Source organism: Aegilops tauschii, chromosome 2 (assembly GCF_002575655.3).
Source record: "Aegilops tauschii subsp. strangulata cultivar AL8/78 chromosome 2, Aet v6.0, whole genome shotgun sequence".
NCBI classification, from domain to species: Eukaryota; Viridiplantae; Streptophyta; class Magnoliopsida; order Poales; family Poaceae; genus Aegilops; species Aegilops tauschii.
Window position 1 is genome coordinate 214,789,798 of NC_053036.3, and position 10,867 is coordinate 214,800,664.

Sequence of the window (10,867 nt, forward strand, 5' to 3'; positions counted from 1 at the left end):
TCAAATGAATATTTTGCATAAAAGGAAAATATTCATTTTCTCCTCTGAAGCTCATTTCAGAAACTAGTGCTCCAAAGCAACCCCCATTTTTATTGCTCCTAAAAATCTGAAATAATTCCTGAATATTCTTTGAACCATGACCCACCTTCCCAAGCAAAAATATTGCACGACTTTTTGTAGTATATTTGCTACAGAAAATAATTTCTCCTCTGGCCCAAAGTTTCACTTTGAATAGCAATTGCATTTTTCCTTGATCCTTTGGCCCTGATTTTTCTTGAGCCTCTTCACCCTCCTAAGTAACCCTTAACCCCAGGAGATCAGCCCTAATGGCCATCTAAAAGCTATCCAAACGTAGCAGCCAAGTATGTGTCCAGAAACGTCCCAAGATGGTTGAGTCACATCTGGTCGGCCTGGCATTGAGTCCTTAGCTTTCCTAGACCTATCACTGCATGGACTTTAGCCCAGACAAGGTTTGGCCGGTCGTGGGCGTCATTTTGACCATGCCAGGGTGGTGACCGTGTGTGGACACGGGGTCTGGCATGTGCTCGACGCGCTTTGAGTAGAGGCAACGCCTTTGTTTGGCGCGTGCTCAAGCCAGAGCTCGCCGACGACTGCCGCGCCGCGCCACCAGCCTTGACTCATCACCTTTGACCCCTCCCTGGCGCTCGCCGATGCCGGAGACGCTGCAGTGAGCACGGGCACGTTACAGCCAAAAGACACAGTGCGCTCGTGCCCTTGTCTTCTTCTCCCCCTGCCTCCTGTGCTCGTCCATGAGCGTGGACAGCTCCCGCCTACACTGAGCCCTTGGCCCCTACCTCTGGTGCCTTTCGCCGGTCTCCAGAGAACTCTGGCGGCGCCACGTACCCCCCTCTCGCTCCGGCTGTACATAGAGTCGTTCCCTCCGCTTCGAAGCCTCACACTGCACCACACAACCACCACGACCGCGTAGAGGAGCCATAGCCCGGTCGGGCAGGCCTTTGGCCATCGACCTCGACCAGAGATCGCCGGCGATCCCCGCAGCCCAACCACCCCACTCCAGAGCCCCTCTATCAACCTCAACCAGCTCTATCAACCTCTCAGGTGCGTCGTTGGGGATCCTCTGGTGTCACCTGGACGCAGCTGAGCCCCTGGAGTCGCCCCTCGTCGTCGCCTTCTTCCTCTCCGGCAAGCCCCATCCGCCACCACCGCTTGCGAGCTTGATTGCGAGCAACTCTGGCCATCCCCCGGCAAGCCACGGGTATGGGCAGGTGCGCCACGACCGCCACTCCACTTCTATCCCTCTGGTTTTTTTCCCAAAACCCACTCGTCGCTGGCGTAAGCTCCGGCGGAGCGCCGCCACGCTCTGTTTCCTCTCTCCCCCTCTCTGTCTTGACTGGTGGGGCCCGGTGTCAGCCTCACCACTCGCACTCGAAGCGGTGCGAGTGGATGCGTATCCTGGCTTTACGCCATCGACGTCACCCCCCCCCCCAGGTTTTCTGATTTATTCAAAATAATTCAAATATTTGACCACAACTTTGACCAGTGATAACTCCTAACCCATAAGTCCAAATGAGTTGACTCTTTTTGCATTGTGTTTGTTTCAGAAAGCTCTAGCAGCACACCAAAATGTGGAATTTTCCTTGCTGTCTAGAATTCCTGGTGATTTTCATAATGGTTTTTGATATATTTTTTTGTGGTTTTTAAATATTTTCAGAAGGAGGAACTTGCCTTGAATATAACCAGGAGGAGTGTGACCCTCCTCTGCACTAAGGCAGGCCACACTAGCATTTGGATGGTGTCATTTCAATATCTATGATTGTTTCTACTTAAAAATGTGTTCTTATATGCATTTAAAAATTTGTTAAATAAATATGGTTGCTTGCTAGTTACTTTTTCATGCTTGAAATGCTTGTTTAAGTTACTGGTTGAATGCATGGACTAGTTTGGACTAGTAGAATAAAATTTTGCCTTAGTTATATTGCTATGATAAATAATGATATTTCTTTTGTTAAGCGATATCTTCATATAAATTATGAGTTAATAAAAATATTGCATGATAATAAAAGTTGAGGGAGGACCAGTAAAGTTTAATCATGAGTAGTGCAAGCAAGTTATGTTGATAAGTTTGATCTGTACATATGAGTTGTATGCTTTGCACGTTGATTAGTTGCATGATCATCGCATCGTATGACTTGGTAGTTTAAATTTTTATTCAACTTAAACCAGTTAATAAGTCCAGTTGAATATGACGTTGATCAAGTGCGACCACATTTACCTTGTGGGAGGTCTTGATTCGGTCCTTTGTTGTGCCTCTCGCCAGTGCCTCCAACGACGGAAGGTTATGGGCGTGCATACCCTAGCCTGGTAAGCAGACATAACCTTGTGTGCCCGTTTGTTTTTATGGTGCCTTGTCCCCGTTTGGGACCGTTTTGCCACGATGGTGGCCGTTGGTGTCTTTGGTAGACACGGGGCCACCCAAGACATAGCCCTGAGAGGGAGTTTGTCGGAGTGGCCGAGAGAGTGTCATGACAAGGGGAGGGTTTCGTCGGAATGTCGTTGGTCCACCCGAATGGGAGGGCGAGGCCGTGGATTCCGTGGTGTGGGTAAAGTGCGCTACCTCTACAGAGTGTATTAAATCTATCGATAGCCGCGTCCTCGGTTATGGGCACAACTCGGGAGTAAGTCACACCATGATTCAACTTTTATAATTAATCTTGCACACTAAATAACTGTTGATGGCACTAAAGATTCTGGAGATCATGAGTGATTGGTTTCAGTTGTGCTCCGGGAATGATCACCGTTTGGTTACGAGGTAACCCATCTGGTAAGCGAGTCCGTGGGACTCGGTGCACATGTTGGTTTCACCGCATTAGTAACATTACTTGCATTGCATTAACCGGATTAATTGTCATGATATTGTTTGTCATTATGCTTATGTTTGTTGTGAGCTTGCAAGTACATTCAATGTACTGACCTGGCGTGTCATGCCAGTTTTCAGGCAAGTCGTTTTGCATCGGAGAGCTTCCCGCGTCTAGGCCGTGTCCACATTGGTGTCCCTATGCTATGAAGTTCCACTTCGTCGTTCTTCCGCTGCCGCGTAGTTTCTGTAATCGAGGCCCCTTTATATTCATTAAATAATGTACATATTGTTCAGCCGCACCGTGTGTGCCGCTTGGCCTCTTATCTCGATGTAATATCAGACCCGTGTAATCCGCTTGCGTCAATAAAGCGGTTGTTTCTGTACCATGTTGTTGTGTGTTGCCAGAAGACTTGATCTCTGGGCTGGCAATGCAAGGTAAACCGGTTGCTCTGAGCCGGGGTGCCACAACGCTTGGTATCAGAGCCGCGCTGATTGTAGGACACGCTAGACCGTTAGTGCGTTAATGGAACGGTAAATAGTTTCGTCTGAGTGCCGGTAGTCATACGAATTGGTTGCTCTATTGCATGCATGGTTATCTGTTGTTATTACTAACCTTATGATGGTTGTGAGTCTAGATGGCTCCAGTTCTGATCTTGTACCATCCTGAGCCAGCTCCGTACACATCGCCGCACCTGCTTCAGAACGTGTGGCGATGACTCTACCCAGACGGTGCTGATCCAGAGTATCAAGTGTATCGAGAGCATCTGGCCAAAGCATTGTACGAGTATTATGCTGAGGTCACTCTACACCATAGTTCCCCTTCCGGCGCTTACACTCATTCTACTAAGGGTGGTCTCGCTTCTATGCCAGGCAGTCCAATTTGCTGCAATCGAAGCTCTTGTAGACTTGCGCTACAACGAGGTTCGCATGCACACCCACCCAGGTTTCTTTTACTACCCATCTCTGCACGAGAATGGGCGTATCCTCTTTCCTTTGATTAATCCGGCGTGCGATCGTCCTACTAGCCACCTTTCCCGTTATATCACTGCCAGTTATCTTCTGAATTACGAGTTAGCTCGGGAGCTAACCCGCGCCCGGATAGCTCTCGCCGCTGCTTGTAATAGGAACCCTCTCCCTACTATCGGTTTCACTCCATACGTTCCTCTAGCCTCTGCCACCACTCAGAGTACCACTACCCCTTTGGCAGTAACCCCTCGCAGTGCTCCTGCTGCGTGGGCTTCCCTTGTCGCTACTCCTGCAGCTCCTATGCTTAGATCCCAACCCGCACCTGCCACTGAGGGAGAGTCCTCGAGGCATTGTTGTCGCGTCTCTCTTAACCCAGAGGTCACCACTATCAGTTCAGGATCTAGGTCCGGCTCAGGAGAGGAGCCCGCAGCAGCACCATCCGAGCAGTAGATCGCTAGAGTATCTCCGTCAGCATGAGTATGATGTATGGATGTAGTCACACGTGTTATGATGCTTAGTTTCATGTATGAGGGTAGTGACCCTGTCATGATGTTTAATTCTTATGTTGAGTTTATGTATAATTATGTTGGAACTCTCTTTTTATTCGCCTTGGTTTCTTTCGCTGTTTTCTTCTGGATTTGTCACTGGCTTTCCTCCCATTTTTGGATATTTCTCATCGTGGTTGCTTTGCATTCAGAAACTAAATAATAAGATGCTGCAGGGAGGCAGCAGCAGCCAAGCTTGTGAGGGCATCCTTGTTCGTCGCTCTGCAAGACAGGCAGGACATTCCCCCGAGCCGTATTAGCCACCTCCTCCTCCACCGCCACATTCACCTTCTTCTGAGAAACTAATGCGAATGTTTGAAGAAAGAAGGAACAACGATCTGATGGAACTACTGAAAAGTGTGCAAGTTATGGTTGGGCAGAATGGTCATTACTCCAAGCTGTCAGATTTTCAGCGAACCAAACCTCCCAGTTTCAGTCAAGTTATTGATCCATTGGATGCTGATGATTGGTTAAGGACTATTGAGAAGAAACTAGAAATTGCTCGCACCGAAGAAGGAGACAAGGTTCCTTTCGCAATGCATTATCTTGAAGGAGCTGCCTTGATATGGTGGGATGATGCTAAGGCCATGTGGCCCGCAGGCGAGGAAATTACTTGGACTAAATTCAAGGATCATTTCCGCAAGTACCATATTCCCTCCGGAATTATGAAAATCAAGCAGCGCAAATTCCTCTCTCTCACTCAGGGAAGCATGTCAGTCAGCGAGTACTTGAATAAATTCAACCATTTGGCCCGCTATTCCCTCTATGATGTGGCCACCGAAGAACGGAAGGTCGACAGATTTCTTGGAGGACTGAATCAGCATCTCAGGTGCACGTCAGCAAGTTTGATTTTCCGGACTTCCAAACTCTGGTGAACAAGACTCTCATCGCAGAACGGGAACACAAGCTCACGCACGACAACAGGCCAGCTAATAATGACCACAAGTGCAAATTTGAGCCTAAGAAGGATATGCAACCCGTGGAGAAGGCTCGTACGTGGCAACCGACTCAGGTTGAGTACAAACGCAACTGGCATTAAAATGTCAAAAAGACCACCACTCAAGTCAAGAATATCGTGACCAGCCCGGTACGTGAAGATTGTCAGCTCAACAATTCATGTTTCAGTTGTGGCCAAACTGGACATTACGCCAGACAGTTCCCCAAGAATGGCAAGCCAACAGCTCCATTCCGTCCGCAAGTCAACTATCCAGAGCCATATCCTGGCCCGAGTGCCATCCAAGGACAAATCCATCATATCTCCGCTGATGAAGCCCAAGAAGACCCAGAAGTCGTCATTGGTATGTTCCCTATTAATAGCATACCTGCCATAATTTTATTTGACTATGGGACTTCCCACTCTTTTATTTCGCGGAGTTTTGCTGCCCAAAACAAATTTCCTTGCTCGATTTTGGGAAAACATATGCTGGTACAATCCCCGGGATCCTTGCTCAGAAGCAATCTGGTCTGCCGTAATCTGGAAATTGATATCAAGGGGGTCAAGTTTCCAACGTCTCTAATAATCATCGATTCTGACAAATTGGATATTATTCTGGGAATGAATTGGTTGACCGAATACCAAGTATGCATCAACTGTCCGACCAGAGAAGTTACCATGGCAAATCAGGAGGGTTGCACCGCAAGTTTTTATGCTTGCAAAAGCATACCCAAGAAGGATATGGTTTTCACCGCCGTGGCTGAAGAGGTGGAATTGATTCCTGTGGTCAGTGAGTATCCCAATGTATTTCCTGAGGAATTACAAGGAATGCCGCCAGAAAGAGAACTGGAGTTTGCAATTGACTTGGTGCCTGGAACCACACCGATACAAAAGAAATATTATCGGATGCCTTCATCGGAATTGGTGGAACTAAAGAAACAACTGGATGAGATGCTGCAGAAAGGATACATCCGCCCAAGCTCTTCACTGTGGGCATCACCCGCGATATTCGTGGATAAAAAGGATGGCAGTCTTCAGATGTGCGTAGACTACCGACAACTGAATGACGTCACCATAAAAAATAACTATCCACTACCAAGATTGATGATTTGTTTGATCAACTCAGTGGGGCCAAAGTATTCTCCAAAATTTATTTTAGGACCGGATATCATCATCTAAAAATCAAGATGGAAGATATTCCCAAGACCGCGTTCACCACTCGGTATGGTCTCCATGAGTATACCGTTATGTCATTCGGCCTCACCAATCCCCAGCCTTCTTCATGCATGTGATGAATAAGGTGTTTATGAACTTCTTGGACAAATTTGTGGTGGTGCACGCTTTGAAGATTTGGAGACATTACCTTATTGGCAAGAGGTGCCAGATATTCACCGACCACAAGAGTCTCAAGTATATATTCACTCAGCCCGATTTGAACCTTCGTCGGCGAAGATGGCTCGAGTTGGTTAAGGATTACGACCTCGGTATAAATTATCACCCGGGCAAAACTAATGTGGTTGCTGACGCTCTCAGCCGCAAACCGGCCAACCTGAATGCTCTAATGGAATCTTTGCCTCCTGAACTTTATGGAGAAATCGCCCGGCTTAATTTGGTAATCATGGAGGCCAGTCTTGCCAATATATTGGAAGTTGTTCCTACCCTCGAAGAAGAAATTCGCGGCGCTCAAGCAAATGACAAATCGTTGCAATTATATGCCAAGCGTATGCAAGAAGGACAGACACAGGATTTCTCTAGAGATCAGCAAGGTATGCTATGGTTCCGAGGAAGGATTTGTGTACACAGTAAAGAAGGCCTGAGGAAGAAAAAATTGACAAAAGCACATGAATCGCCATACTCAATTCACCCAGGTGGCACTAAAATGTATGAAGTCCTTCGTTAGGTATTCTGGTGGAATGGAATGAAGAACGACATCGCTTACTTTGTGGCTTGTTGTGATATATGTAACAAGGTAAAGGCGGAACACCAAAACCCGCCGGACTCCTTCAGCCGTTATCTGTATCCTAATGGAAATGGGACGATGTCTGCATGGATTTCATCACCGGTTTACCAAGGACTCACTGAGGAAATGACGCAGTATGGGTCATAGTGGACACCTTAACAAATGTGGCACATTTTCTTCCCATCCGGACCACCTACCGTGCTGATCAACTTGCACAATTGTATGTGTCCCGAATTGTCAGTCTGCATGGAGTACCAAAGACTATCACTTCGGATAGAGGATCTCTCTTCACTTCAGCATTTTGGTCCCGACTACATCAAGCCTTGGGAACTGCTCTGAAATACAACACGACTTATCATCCCAGATAGATGGACAAACTGAGCGAGTAGACCAAATACTCAAAGATATGTTTCGGGCATGTGCATTGGCCCAAGGGTCCAAGTGGGAAGACTGTCTGCCATACGCCGAGTTTTCCTACAACAACAGTTTGCAGACCAGCTTAAAGATGTCACCCTTTGAAGCTCTGTATGGCCGTAAGTGCCGCACTCCGCTGAATTGGTCTCACACCAGGGACATCCATATTTTCGGGACTAATTTGATGATCGAAGCTGAGAAGCAAGTCAAGGAAATCAAAGACAGACTGCAGTTGGCCAAAACTCGACAGAAGAGTTATTATGACGCCAAACACCGTCAGATCAGCTTCGAACCCGGAGAACACGTCAATCTCTGAGTTACCCCTATGAAAGGAGTTAAGAGGTTTCAGACCCAAGGAAAATTGGCACCCAGATATATCGGTCCGTTTCCAGTCATGGCGAGAGTCGGAACAGTTGCATATCAATTGGAATTTCCACCCGAACTGTCAGAGGTACACAATGTGTTTCATGTCTCACAGCTAAGGAGATGTATCTCGCCACCAGAGAAAAGGACTGATATGGCAGAGATAGAACTGGATAAGGATTTGACATATGAGGAAAAGCCAATCAAAATATTGGCTGAGACAGAAAGAGTCACTCGCAGCAAAGTGCTAAGGTTTTACAAGGTTCAGTGGGAACATCGCACCGAGGAAGAGGCAACCTGGGAAAGAGAGGAATTTATAAGGACTGCCTACCCAGGATGGTCTTCCCAAGCAACCGAATCTCGAGGACAAGATTCATCTAAAGTGGGGGAGGTTTGTGATAGCCTGGATTTTGCCTTCTCTCTTTTTCCGGACATGGTTTTGCCTTTGCCTTGGATTTGAGTTTTTGGAATCAATTCAAATGGACTTGTCACTTAGACATGCCCTTGACTTTCACCCAAGTGACATATCTACTTCTCCTTCAACCTTAGTTCTCTGAAAAATTCTCAAAGTAATGAAATGAATATTTTTCATAAAAGGAAAACATTCATTTTCTCCTCTGAAGCAAATTTCAGAAACTAGTGCTCAAAAGCAACCCCCATTTTTATTGATCCTAAAAATCTAAAATAATTCCTTAATATTATTTGAACCATGGCCCAACTTCCCAAGCAAAAACATTGCATGACTTTTTGTAGTAATTTTGCTACAGAAAATAATTTCTCTTCTGGCCCAAAGTTTCACTTTGAACAGCAAGTGCATTTTTCCTTGATCCTTTGGCCCTGATTTTTCTTAAGCCTCTTCACCCTCCTACGTAACCCTTAACCCCGGGAGATCAGCCCTAATGGCCATCTAGAAGCTACCCAAATGTAGCAGCCAAGTTTCTGTCCAGAAACTTGCCAAGATGGTTGAGTTACATCTGGTCGGCCTGGCATTGAGTCCTCAGCTTCCCTAGACCTATCACTGCATGGACTTTAGCCCAGACAAGGTTTGGCCGACCGTGGGCGTCGTTTTGACCATGCCAGGGTGGTGACCGCATGTGGACACGGGGTCTGGCATGTGCTCGACGCGCTCTGAGTAGCGCCAACGCCTCTATTCGGCACGTGCTCGAGCCAGAGCTCGCCGACGACTGCCGCGCCGCGCCACCAACCTCGACTCATCACCTTTGACCCCTCCCTGGCGCTCGCCGATGCCGGAGACACCGCAGCGAGCACGGGCACGTCGCGGCGAAAAGCCACAATGCGCTCATGCCCTTGTCTTCTCCCCCTGCCTCCTGTGCTCGTCCGCGAGCGTGGACAGCTCCAGCCTACACATTGAGCCCTTCCCCTCCCTCTGGTGCCTTTCGTCGCCGTCCGACGGTCTCCAGAGAACTCTGGCGGCGCCACGTACCCCCCTCTCGCTTCAGCTATATATACAGCCATTCCCTCCGCTTTGAAGCCTCACACCGCACCACACAACCACCACGACCGCGTAGAGGAGCCCTAGCCTGGTCGGGCACGCCTCTGGCCGTCGACCTCAATCAGAGATCGCCGGCGATCCCCGCAGCCCAACCACCACACTCCAGAGCCCCTCTAGCTCTATCAACCTCTCAGGTACGTCGTTGGGGATCCTCTTGTGTTGCCTAGACGCAGCTGAGCCCCTAGAGTCGCCCCTCGCCGTCGCCTTCTTCCTCTCCGGCAAGCCCCGTCCACCACCACCGCTTGCGAGCTTGATTGCGAGCAACTCCAGCCATCCCCCGGCAAGCCATGGGTACGGGCTGGTGCGCCACGACCCCCTCTCCACTTCTATCCCTCTAGTTTTCCCCAGAACCCACTCATCGCCGGCGTAAGCTTCGGCGGAGCGCCGGCGCACTCTGTTTCCTCTCTCCCCCTCTTTCTCCTGACCGGTGGGGCCCGGTGTCAGCCTCACCACTCGCACCCGAAGCGGTACGAGTGGAGGCGTATCCTGGCTTTACGCCATCGACGTCACCCCCCAGGTTTTCTGATTTATTCAAAATAATTCAAATATTTGACCACAACTTTGACCAGTAATAACTCCTAGCCCAAAAGTCCAAATTAGTTGATTCTTTTTGCATTGTGTTTGTTTCAGAAAGCACTAGCAGCACACCAAAATGTGGAATTTTCCTTGCTGTCTAGAATTTCTGGTGATTTTCAGAATGGTTTTTGATATTTTGTTTTGTGGTTTTTAAATATTTTCAGAAGGAGGAACTTGCCTTGAAGATAACCAGGAGGAGTGTGACCCTCCTCTGCACTAAGGCAGGCCACACTAGCATTTGGATGGTGTCATTTCAATATCTATGATTGTTTCTACTTAAAAATGTGTTCTTATATGCATTTAAAAATTTGTTAAATAAATATGGTTGCTTGCTAGTTACTTTGTCATGCTTGAAATGCTTGTTTAAGTTACTGGTTGAATGCAAGGACTAGTTTGGACTAGTAGAATAAAGTTTTGCCTTAGTTATATTGCTATGATAAATAATGATAGTTCTTTTGTTAAGTGATATCTTCATATAAATTATGAGTTAATAAAAATCTTGCATGATAATAAAAGTTGACTTAGAACCAGTAAAGTTTAATCATGAGTAGTGCAAGCAAGTTATGTTGATAAGTTTGATCCGTACGTGGGAGTTGTATGCTTTGCATGTTGATTAGTTGCATGATCATGGCATCGTATGACTTGGTAGTTTAAATTTTTATTCAACTTAAACCTTTTAATAAGTCCACTTGAATATGACGTTGATCAAGTCATGGTGCCACTGAATCGGGTTTTTCTCAGTGCGACCACATTTACC